This window comes from Phyllopteryx taeniolatus, chromosome 16 (assembly GCF_024500385.1).
Source record: "Phyllopteryx taeniolatus isolate TA_2022b chromosome 16, UOR_Ptae_1.2, whole genome shotgun sequence".
Lineage (NCBI taxonomy): Eukaryota > Metazoa > Chordata > Actinopteri > Syngnathiformes > Syngnathidae > Phyllopteryx > Phyllopteryx taeniolatus.
Window position 1 is genome coordinate 6,121,074 of NC_084517.1, and position 12,973 is coordinate 6,134,046.

The 12,973-nt window shown below is 43.3% G+C and overlaps 1 long non-coding RNA gene across 2 annotated transcripts in view; it reads left to right on the forward strand.

Moving 5' to 3' along the window:
- Positions 1 to 12,973, forward strand: part of LOC133465494 (uncharacterized) — a 59,949-nt gene that overhangs the window by 23,182 nt on the left and 23,794 nt on the right. For both annotated transcript variants that reach the window (XR_009784638.1, XR_009784639.1), the window contains exon 3: positions 5,752 to 5,935. This is a non-coding gene — a long non-coding RNA (uncharacterized LOC133465494). The remainder of the gene's footprint in view (positions 1 to 5,751; positions 5,936 to 12,973) is intronic.

The following is a 12,973-nucleotide window of genomic DNA, read 5'->3' on the forward strand; positions in this document are numbered from 1 at the left end:
TTGTATATATTGCCCTACTGTCAAAACAAAAAATGCTTAAAGGTGCTCCATCATGCTTACATACTTTGAGTAATACAATTAGAAAATAATGTTTGCATCTTATGTTAAGATTGCAGCGGAAGCTCTAAATTCAAATGTGGTTGAAGTCGGAAAAATCCAAATCCAAAGAAGAATTTCAGAGGTTGAGACATCATCTCGTGAGACGTCCAAATTGCATGTACATTTGTTGCCACTACGGATGCCGTGGTGACCATACAAGCAGAAGTCGAAATGATTATATGATGTGATACAACAAATAAATACATCTGTTAATGTTTTAACAGAGTGCAGTTCACAGATAGCCAATAGACTAAATACTCAAATTCTTTCAAGTGATATTATGCTTGAAGCAAAAGTCCAGCTTGCATGTTTGACTGTGTGACATTTACAAGCCAAAGAGTCAGCTGTGCTCCCGGTAGAACATTTTCAAAAGGCTCATTTTAACATGAGCACGTCAAAACATGGCCAACTATTGCATACAAATGAGCATCTTTTCAATTTGTATTCAAAGAGCAGCACCGGGTTACTTTATCAGCCGTACTTCTCATTCGTAACGGAATGACGGTAGCTTTTGAATGATCGATTCTGGAAAAAGCCAGTGCAACAAACGAGCTTTTATGTTCAAATGTCAACACGACAGCAAAGAGCCACGACGTAAGTGTTAGGCGGCCACCGGTCCAGGTGTTGTGCCATTTGCTTTCTGACGCCCGTCTGTCAAGAGGGTCGGACGGAGACGCTTTCGGAAAAACCTTCATTTTGGCTTCCGGACAGCTGTTTCTTCCTTTGACCGAGTCATTAAAAAGCAGATCGCGAAGTGGTGGGAAGAATGCACAAGCTGCTATTTACAAAATGATATCGCTCTTATTTCCTTTCACCCAGGAGTGGTTCAAATCATTTAAAGATGCTGGTTAATGACAAGAGATAGACATAACACGTGTGTAGAACTTAGTTAACCCCTTCACAGTAAAAGAGCAAACGATTTACACATAAACATACTGTATGCCGAAATTCATGTGCAGTACCTGGGAGGTGAGTCTCTTTCTCTTTATATTCTTCTTTTGTCAATAATTGTGACTTACGGTGGTTGTACTACCCAAGACGACTTTCCTACGCCGCGATAAGTTTCACTTCTTGTTCAATGTCAGTGACGTGCAAAGGTGTGTTGCCGCCACGTCGGTGACGACCCTGGAAAACCAAGTTCTGACTTGTGGCAGATCCTTGAATGAACGCAACCGGTGATTGTAGATTTGGACAAGGACACGATTTCCAAATCCTTGAAGACCAAATTGGCCCACGTGAATGACACCATCACATAAGCGAAGACTCCACTTCCGCTGGGCTATCGTCCGTCCCAAAATGCCTTCAAGTCGACAGCGCCTTCACACACATTCTTAGTAGAGCTTTCCTTTGGCGAAGTTAAGTTACACACATCTTGAATTATGAATTATTATATAGGAGTCCTTCATTCATCTTCCGTAGCGCTTATCCTCACTGGGGTCACGGGGATGCTGGAGTTTATATTATATATGGAAATGATGACATGCATTGTAGTACATGTACTGTAATTAATGCTATTGTACCAAGCACTTTGATGTTGCTCTACTGTTGACTCTGCACTTCCTCTCAGGTTGTAAAACCCAAAATACACAGCTGATTGTCATCATACACAGCAAGACTTTGTGCGTGTGCCAATGTGTGTCTGTGTGTGTGTGAGAAAGACACACGTACAGAGCGAGCCCTACCTGCTGTTTCCTCATTACTGCCTTTAAGAGCGTCACTAATAAACTCGCATGTATGTGAGTGTGTGTGTGTGTGTGTGTGTGTGTGATGGGCTCTTTATGAACGGAAGCTATTGGCTGTTTGAAGTTTATGCTACTGGAAAAGATGAGAGAAAAGACGTATGAAGGGGCAAACATGTTGCTGCTCAACTTGTTTGTGTGTAAATGCATGTGCCTCTTGTTAATAATCATTTCTAGCAAGGGTGCGCATATGGAGCCCAAAATTCCCAACATACAGTATTGGTGTTCGTGCAGACATGGCGCTTTTCGGTTGACACCTTGGGCTCTATTTTCACAGACAGCGCGTCTGCGACGGGGTGTAAATGAAATATACTTCCAACCCAAGTAATCCATACAAATGAGCTGAGAAATTAAGTTGCATGTAATAATAGTAATAATAACACAGGAAAAAGTATTGAACCCAAGAAGAAAGCGAGGTGCAAAAAGGCATGACAACACCGAAAATCTAAAAAATCTATCAATCAGAGCAATCCAGCCCCTTGTCAGTGAAAATGAATATCAGCTGTTTCAGTCCTAATCGCTGACCTACAAAAAGGTCTCATTGCCAATTTGTGAGTCAAGACACATTTCATGATGGGAAGGAGCAGAGAGCTGTCTCGAGACCATCATAAAGTACTTGTTGCAAAACATAACGATGGCATTGGTTACAGGCGCATATCGAAGCTTCTGAACGTTCCAGTGAGCACGGTTGGGGCCGTAATACGTAAGCGGAAAGCCAATCATATCACCATAAATTGGTGCTCCTTGCAAGATTTGCGACAGAAGAGTGCAAAGAATAATCAGAAGAGTTGTCCAAGAGCCAAGGACCACCTGTGGAGAGCTTCAAAAAGACCTGGAATTAGCAGGTACCGTTGTCACAAGGAAAACGGTGAGTAACGTACTCCGCCGCCGTGGCCTGTATGCACGCTCACCACGCAAGAACCCATTGCTGGGGGGAAAAAAACATGTCAAAGCGCGTTTAAAGTTTGCTGAAGAACATTTGGACAAGACACTTAAATACTGGGAGAACATAGTCTGGCCTGATGAGAGCAAAATTGAACTCTTTGGATGCAATAATGGAAACCACGTTTGGAGGAAAAATGGCACTACACATCACCCTAAAAACACAATACCAACAGTGAAGTTTTGAGGTGGGAACATGACGGTGTGGGGCTGCTTTTCAGCGAATGGTACTGGTAAACTTCACATGATTGAAGGAAGGATGAATGGGCAAATGTACAGAGACATTCTTGACAAGAATCTACGAGGATGATGACAATGAAACGAGGTTGGACATTTCAGTAGGATAATGATCCAAGGAAGGAAACTGCCAAGAAAACTCTCAATTGCTAGAATGGCCCAGCCAATCACTTGACGTTTCAATCAAAAATCTACAGAAAGAACTGAAACTCAAGGTCCATAAAAGAAGCCCACGGAACCTTCAAGATTTGAAGACTGCTTGTGTGGAGGAAGTCACACCAGAGCAATGCTTTTTGCTAGTTTCTCCATACAGGAGGCATCTGGAAGCTGTCATTGCAAACAAAGGCTTTTGTACAAAGCATTAAATAAATGCGAGTTGGCGTGTTCAATACTTTTTCCCTGTGTCATTTCACATTGTTATACACAACTTAATTCCTGATCTTATTTGTTCTACTTTCTTTGTATGTATGGATTACTTGGGTTGTTCCCAACATCTGGCGAAATGTTCGTGTCCGTAGCACCTCTGGAAATGTATCGAATGAGAAAAATGGTGACATGTTAAAGACTTATTTCAGCCACTGCAGACCCCCACAGAGTGACTCTCTAACATGGACTTAGCATAAAAGTGTCCATTTCATTAAAAAAAAAACCATGTTTGTGTTGTCATACAACAAGCCTCTGACAGCTACTTCTGTTTGACCCAATTTTGTATCTGCTTTGTCCATATTTGGCTTCCCGCGGATTGGTTGCCTCCGTGTAGAAGTCCCACTTGTGAGAGCACAGGTGTTTGTTATGTTGACAGCGCTGGCTCGGGAGCGGAGAGGTAGGCGGAGATCTCGGCTCGATAAATAAGCCTGAGAAATTCAAACGATCTGATTTCAGGCCTCTCGGCAGACAAAAATGTAACAATGGCAACTAGAGAATTGGAGAGACGCTCGCTTGCTTCCTGACTCCTGTCGAGTTGCCCTTGAGCAAGGCATATGCCTGCATATGTATGATCTTGTTCTCTGTGTAAGTTGAATTCCGCCTGGAAGGATTATAATAAAGACCAAACAAAAATAACTATGCTCAGTTCCTATAACTAAATCCTAAAAACTACCGCTGAGGAAGAGAACACCAAGATCAGTGTCATCACATCAAAAAGGAATTTCCTGGGCAGACAGATAGCGGCAGATTGAAGGAGAGGCGAAGACAGAAGCAGTGCTGAGACGAAGGTCTTCCTACGTGGTAGAACTCTTTCTCGCTGTGCCGAAAGGAGATAATTGAAGGCCTCTCTTTGGTTTTGGAAGCAAACGGAGGGATGGCTGAAGAATCAGACGCAAAGCTCCAGAGAGGGAGAATGGAGGGGAAGCCACGTCCACATGCATGACTCACTCTCCTTCCCTCCTCCTCCTCCTCTGTAATTCTTTCTCTGGATGCATTATGGGCAGTAATCATAGTATTTATTTCTAGCAGGAGTGTGTTCCACTCATTGGAACTGTGGCAAATTTGTGCAGGGAACAAGTCTGAGTGTAAAAAAAAAAAAAAAAAACCCAAATTGTATGTAAAGTTGAATCCAGTTTCAAGTCACATCTTTTGACTTTATTCCGAACAGGATACTGCTACACTATACGTACAAACTCTTCACTTCTATGGACCACATTTGATCATAGGTGATATGTGATTTTGAGTTTTACACTCAGCCGCGGGCCGACAGACGGAGAGACAGACAGACAGCGGGAGATTCGCTCAAGGCCAACGTCAGCAGTGTTTGATGCCGCAGACTTCGTCTGATTATCTGCACGAGATCACCTTTTCAACAGCCAATCACGGGCATTGCATTACACGTGAAGAAGGTTTTACGCTGGCATGTATGTAACTTATAACCCCAAAAGAGGTTAATGAAAGAGATTCGATAGATAGATAATGGAAGGAGAGTAAGTGGGATAAAAAACCTTCTGGTGGCATTGTAAAGAAAAGAAAAGGGGGAGGAGACAAGCCGAGAGTGAACAAATGGAAAAAATGGAGTGAGAAGTTGTCTGGTACAGTCAGGCTGCGGAAGAGAGAGAGGAATGCTTAACACACTTTATGTCTCTCTGTCGCACTTACGCTCCCATCCACAGAAGAATATTGGAGCCCATCCCCCCCGCCCCCCCTGTCCCCCCCACCGCCCCCCCCCCCCCCCCCCCCCCCCCCCCGCTCTGAATCAAGACACACACACACACACACACAGAGCAGACAGGCCGAGGATGGAAACTATGAGAACTGCAGTTGCCAGACAGCAAAGAGAAATGATCAACACAAGTTATATATATATATATATTACCAAAAAAAAAAAAAAACAACTCAACAAGGTCTCTGCTTGCTTGCACATCACTGAAACTCCTGAAACTAAAACGACATCACCATTATCATCACTTCACACGGCACAATTGGAAATCCAGTTCCGATAGTAAGACAACAAAATATAGGATACAATATGTACAAAACTCTTGATGTGAATCATAAGTATGCAGAATATTTCATATTAAAAGTCACATCGGAACAATCAGTACAAAGTAAAAGTATGAATATGGTGAATTATACAAACATATGCTTGTATGTATAATATTGATGGTGCATATGAAATATGTGCAATGTCATTGCAGAGTGTCCAGAAATATGTATGCGTTATCTTTTGTAGCTCTGTGGCATGAATAGGCTGCCCCTAGTTCCAAAGTAGTCCGACTGGTGTGGTCTCTTGCGCTGCCAACAGGTGGAGGCCGGGCAAAGAACCTTTCCCCCGAACATCTGGACCGGGACCGAGCGGCGGCGGCGGCGTAGCGGGTGTCAACATCTGCGTGCCGGGGAGTGCCGAGTGAAATCAGACACGAACAGTATTTGGCATCTTCATACAAACGGCTACGGGATCGATAAAGGAAAAGCAAAGCTCCACTCAGGTTGGCGCACGTCACGACAGAGGGGTTGGCATCATTGGGAAATAAAACTGATTTTGCTCGTGAGTTTTGAAAGCTTTGATTGCTTGTGTTTTTGTATTGGCTTTTGTTCGGCGCTTCTGCTGTCTGCAGCCTGGTCGGCATTGCAAATGAGAATCTCTTCTCAATTGCCTCACCTGAATGAACAATCGTTAAATCCAAAAATAGGAGAAATCAGAAACGAGTTCATCCTGATTCTTCCGTCTCTTGCAACGTGAATTCTTTTTTTTTTTTTAGCTTGATCTCAAATATGTGCAATATATTTCCAACTACAGTAATGCGGGCACATGAAAAGCACCGTAGAATGTCAAACAGTGTGTTGGGGTTTAAACTCTGACCTTTCATTGATCACCGACTGAATTAGCTGGAAGTAGCGTTAATCTGTCAACTGGATGATGGAAGTGTGCACGTGTCAAAATGGAAATGATTTGAACGATGAATGAATGAACAAATGCAAGCGAATCACATCGAATTCATTTATTCAGTAGCGCTAATAGCAGAACTGAAGATAAATAAAGAACCCCTCAGACTCGGCTACGAAGCGTGTGTGTGAATTGGATGTAATGGATACAGTATGTCGCAGTACGGGCGGCCTTAAATGTATAAAATGCTTTTGCTATAATTGCGTGTGTGTGTTCAAGAAGGAGCAAATTAAATGTGTGTGTGTTAATGTTCCGTCATAACCTCTGGCAGCTGTCCATTTCCTGTGTTGTAAATCCACTGCCTCGAGTCTCCCGTCACACCTGTGTGTGTGTGTGTGTGTGTGTGTTGTGTGCGTGTTTCTTTATGTGTGCCTTCGGCTAATGGCGTAACTCAGGCGCCGTTTTGTGTGCATTAAAAGTCAACCCTGCTGAGTGCTGACTCGCTTGCGCCGAAGCGCATGCACAACTGCACCGCTGTGCATTTGGAGACGCCACTTAGTTTCAATACTGCTTTCATCAATTGTTTTGTCTTGCATGTGCAAATTCCCCGTGATTATTATTTTCGTCAGCATTCATTGTGGGGCAGAGCTTTCTCCAGTGGCTGTAAAAACCCGGATAAAACCATCAGCCCATATTACCAGTGGTGTGGAGCAAAAGCGGAAAAGCGTACACACAAGAGGTTTCCCTCGATGTTTTTGCTTGATTTGTTCTGCGAAACCAAATGAACCCTAACCCTTTTACCTTAGAAAACAATGATCGACACTCGTTCCTGTTTTCAGACGTGTTAACATGACATGACAAACCAATAACTGAATCGTAATTTACGGACAAAAAGAAGTCCATTGAATTTATTATGAAAAGTAGCATGTCGCCGGAATAACGTGGAATTGACATGTAGTTGAACCAGAAGCGGCCTCAGAAGTGTCGATCAAACTAGTAGCCCTTCGTTTGGATGAACCGATACCCAAGAAGTCGCTCTCACTTTCCAAAAGGTTGGTGAGAACATCAGTCCATCTCGTGTGATATTGCTTAGTTGGGGTTTATTTGGGCGGCACGGAGCGCGACTGGTTAGATCGTCTGCCTCACAGTTCTGAGGACCGGGGTTCAATCCCCGGCCCCGCCTGTGTGACTGTGAGTGCAAATGGTTGTTTTTTTGTGTATGTGCCCTGCGATTGGCTGGCAACCGGTTCAGGGTGTACCCCGCCTCCTGCCCGATGGTACAATAATCAGAAAAAAATGATCAATAGACCTTCGTGCGAAATTAATTTTGATCCGATTATTTGATAGAATAATTGACTCTTTTTTTTTAATGTCTTCTTGTGCTACTGCTACTACTAGTACTACTCCTTCTTCTTCTACGTCTTCTACAGCAGCCCGGATACCCTCTGGCACCATGCTGCCTCTCACAGGTCAGTTTGGGTACTTTCAACAGAAATCCGGTTTGATCTGGGTGTTTATCTGTTTTTATGGGGTGTTGTATTGCTCATCTCGAGGACAGCATTCACTATAAGGACATGCGTGCCGATCTCTTTTCACGCCATGTGGGGTCTCACTAATTCGAGTGTGAGTGGTGACAATCATCAGTGAGCGTAATAGAAGCACAGTCCCAACCTTACATTTGCAAACAGCACAAGGCGAGAAGGAGTAGGTGGAGCTCAAGAATCCCCAAACATTCAGCTCAAATAACTGCTGGACAGTCAGAGCTTCAGCTTGCAGCAATCCCCCCACCCCCGCCCCCCGCAGCTCCTTTCGCTGACGCTTTCCCTGCGGACAGCGAGCGCAAGCCACCCGAGGGCACTCTCGTATTCACCACATAGCATCCTTCAAATCGGTCTTTGTAATAATACTGTATTTAAAGTACAGTACATAATGTGTGTAAAAAGAATCTTTATCTGCCTATGGAGGTTTTGTGCATTGTGTCATTAACACTTTGTTTTGCATCTGGAAATCTGCACGTGAGTTTAGTCATGGTATCAACGACAGGCTGATTTACCTTCCCCTATTCGCAAAAAGGCCCAATTGAAAATGAAGGGAGCACTTTAAAATTGCCTCTTGGTTAGTATCCTCTAGCCAATAGAGCAAAGGATGTGATGTGTTCATGTGTATCGAGAGAGTAATCACACTGCTCCTCTGCAGCTGGAAGTCAAAGATCCAAGTGATAAATCGGTGGAGGGGGTGCAACGGTTGCTTGCCAGCTGCCTCGTCGATCTGTCCGCTCATTTCATTCGCTTCCCTTTTTACTCACAACCCAGATGAGTTTGGCTTTGCTGCGTTTAGCAACTAACAAGGCATCGCTTGACCTACAAATAGCCTTAAAGTGTTCACTTTGATCAAGTTTCTCATGTCCTTAGCCAAAGTAGGTAAGACGTGCGTTTGGTGGCTTTGTAGCCCACAAATACCGTCTGTTGATAATGACAATTGTACTAATCCGGACTCATTTGTGCAGCTGGGTCCTTGGTATGGAAATCAGTTCTGCTGTTGGTCCAACATGTGTTTTATCTATCACTGAGGCTCATCGGTGAAGGGGTCACCAACGCACGTGAGCCTGTGAAAACGAAGCAAGAGGTATCGGGCAGGAGAATTCCTTTTCCAGAACATTCTGCTAACATTAGAAACATATAATACTGGATATGCAGTATTTGTCCATATACCGCACATGGACCAGTCATCATAATTACGTCTACATAGTATAATGAAACCCGAGAACTAAAGTGGTTTTAGAAAGTTTACACACCCCCGTTCGAATGGCAGGTTTTTTTGATATGCAAAAGAAATGAGACCAAGAAAAAATGATTTCAAAATTTTTTAACCTGGACAACTCAATTGTAAAAGAAGATGAAATTTGTTTCAAGAGGGGGAGTACAAATAAACAACCGAGAAGTTGAAATTGTGGTTGCACAAGTGTGCACACCTCATAATTGGGGATGTGGCTGTGTTCAGATTGAATCAGTCAAATTTGAACTGATCTTAAAAGGGAGTCAGCATACACCTGCCATTATTTAAAGGTCCTCTGATTAACCTCAAATCAATTTCGGCAGTTCTAGTTGACTCTTCCTGACTTTTTTTTCCCAGGAGAATCCTTAAATTTTGCTGACACTGACTGCTATTTGGAACTGTGCATAATTTCCTCCATCTTGACTTGGGGTACCAGTTCCAGCTGAAGAAAAGCAGCCCCAAAGCACCATGCTGCCGCTGGAACCGCTTCACGTTAGCTGTACTGTTCTTTTGATGATGAGCAGTGTTGTGTTTGCACCCAGTACTTTCGGGAATTGAGGCCAAACATTTTCCCACCGCCGAAATAGGACGAAGACAGGAGATTGTTGTCACGTGCACTAAACAGCCAGCAGCTTCTTCAGTGTTGCTGTCAGCCTCCATGGCCATTTTTCTTCTCATCTTTCTATCCATCACTGTTGTGCCATATTTCCTCCACTTGACGATGACTGTCTCCACTGTGTTCCGTGGTACATTTCATGGCTGGGAAATTCCTAACTGACACCATTGAACAATGAGATGCATCGAATGCTGAGGAAGCGTTATTTGGACTTGGGACCGGGAGTCGAACCTGCACCATCTGCCAGGACCTCTCCACTGTGCGGGAGACATGCTAACATCATTTTGCTCTTTTTCTTTTCTCCAGAAGCGATGAGGACCTAAGTGAAGTCAGTCGGACTGGCCTCTCCGCCCTTCTTTCCCACTAAATTGTCATTAAAGCTCCTTCTATTGGTCCTGATGCATTCTAGTCTTTTGTTCTGTACCTTGTCCGTCTCCTGACTGCAGAAATGTTGCACATCGGAGTTTGTGATGTTTCGTCGTGAGTAAACCCGCATCTCAGTCAGTCTCTCATTGAGCTCTAATTCTGTTGCGTAAACTCTTTTGACCTCTGCTCGAAGGAGGGAAAGCGAAACGGCATCGTGCCCATCCTCGACGTGGCAGGGTGATGTAGCAAAAGCAAAAGAGCCGAGAGAGAGAGCGAGCGAGAGGCAGACAGAGCAACGGCGAGAGCGGGAGGGAGAGGCAGAGAGAGAATCGAAGCAGGCCGTTTTTCTTTTGGAGAGTGCATTGAGACTTGAGACGATGACCATTCAAGACTTTATCAATATGGTTTGACTATTTAACTGAAGAAAGCTACAAAATAAAAAAAACAAATCCAATGTACAAATAAGCACCAGCCGACACTCAATATACATTTTTGCAGTCGACAAGAGACCGTAGACCAACACACATCTGACATGGCTTGCCGTTATCTTATCGGAAGGGCAGGAAATCCTCACTCGGGAGAGGGTGGGGCTTACACGTGCGGAAAAGGGACAGAAGGCGTGGCCACGCCGACTGCCTGTAATATGATACCGGCTGTCAATCAAGCACATCTTTCCCTAAACGGTAACCCTTCGTTAGGCACGTCAGCGATGTTTGCAAGATCACACCGACTTGGAAAATGACATTGTAGCGCTTATGGAAAGTTCTCTAGGGTCACAGTTGAGGTGCAGACTAATGATTCTTTTTATTAAGATGGACCGGTTTTATAGGTTTTTTTTTTTTTATAGTGTACCTGAAGCCCATCACTGCTGGTCAGATTTTGTTGCTTCGTTTTAGTCTTCGACTGTGATTTGATTTGCATGAATTATCTTTTGATATTACAGTATTTGTCACATTTATCAATATGGAGAAACTTCCTGATATCTGATCAATGATCAATGATCCCAATGCATGGGATTTGCCTGACACAAAATTTCAGTCTGGGAAAAAAACTAAGTCAAAAACTAAACGACAGCTCTGAAAAACGCAGTACTGGAGAATGAAACATGGTTCAACTCAAAACTGAGAATGAGGTTTTTATGACCCACAAAAATCCAGATCAAATCATGCGTCATGTTTCCAGACCCTTTTGTTCAATTACGCATCCATTCAGGTGTGCGCATGCAGTACTTTGACCAACATTTGCATCTTGCACTGTGACGTCTTCACGTCGCTTCTACTGAACTGCACTGCCTATTGGAAGGAAGGAAGCTATTTCTTTAGATATACGATCAAAATGTGGCACCTTTTTGGTGGAATTTGTGGATAAAGGGTGGCAAAAGTCAACATTTTGTGTTCATATTTATGTTATGACAACAAAAAAACGGACTAAATATGGATTGTTGTCAAACAGAAATACACGTAGTTATGAAACAGCATCAGTGCTAACTTCAATGCAGGCACATTTACATTGCTCCCTGTGTTGTATACGTAATTGCCTGCCTTTTTTTTATTTTTTATATCCAAACGTATGCACATTTGCTTGAATGTGAGCTGCGAATTAGGCTCAACTTTCAGCTTTTAGCTCACTTTTGAAGGACAAACCACAAAACAAGCTGCTTATGTTTACACAATGTCAGAGAATGGCCAAAGCCTTTCCAGCCATTTTCATTCAACTATTGGCATTTTAATGGCGATACATAAGAGTGCCAGACAATCCACTCTGGCGTCCATTGTGCTATTGCTTTTTCTTTGTTTTTTGTTTTTTAATTTAAAGAAAGCGACAAAAGACTTGTGGGCTTTGAACTTAATGACCAGGCAAAAAAAAAGTGAATAATAGGAGATCAGGAAAAAAAGAGTGAGAAAGAGTCTAGGTCAAAAGTGGAAAAAGAACATTCCCTTGTTGTCTTTCTCTCCCCGCACGCCGTGGCACTTTAATCTAAGCAGTATGTGTGCGACTCACACACACGAGGGGGAGGAGAGCGAGGAAAAGAGAGAGAGAGCGAGAGGGTTTGCATTCTTTTCCATTGAGGTCAATGTTTTACCAAGTTTTTCACCATGCGCAGAGAGACATGGACTTCTTTAAATCTTCTTATTTTGCACTACTCGTGTCGAGCAACTTTGCTGTTCTGTCTTTCAAATCTCTTAAGACTGTCAGCATTCCACAGATGTTGTTGTTGTTGTTGTTGTTTGTCTTTGAAGAACAAAACAAAGCGGTTGTCTTTTCATTTCGACTACGTGTGTTTGGGATGACTGAGATTTGGAATAGTTGAATATTCGCTGAGCTTTCGTCTTCCTGCATCTCATTCTGTTTCCTCTCCTCCTCCAATGTCCTCATCTGTTCAATCTGAAACCTTCACTTACGTTTTCAGGATTCTAACCCGTCCCCTTTCCCCTTTCCCCTTTCCCCCCCCCATCACATCATGTGCACATGATGGCGGATTTTCAACAACTTCCTTCCCTTCTTTCCTTCTTGTCTCTCGTTGACTTGGTCTCGCTCTCTTACTACTGAGCTCAGTTTTTTTTTTTTTTCCAACCTAAATGTCCTTTCTTCCTGCAATACTTTCACCACAACTTCCCCATTTGCCCTCTCATCGCCGCTTTATCTGCTATTATGTCATTATCCACTTTCCGCTCTTGTGTCAGTGTTCTCTGCGGCTTGCGCAAATGAATGCTCGATGCCGAGCGGAAAGGGAAGCCAAACACAAACATTTCATGAAATGACATTTAAATAGAGAATTTACTCTGGCCGACCTCCGACTTGTTCGTATTTCAAGAATGCTTTCCCCTATATCAAATCCGTCCCATAGCCAAACACGACGTTTCATCGACTGTACTCGTATCA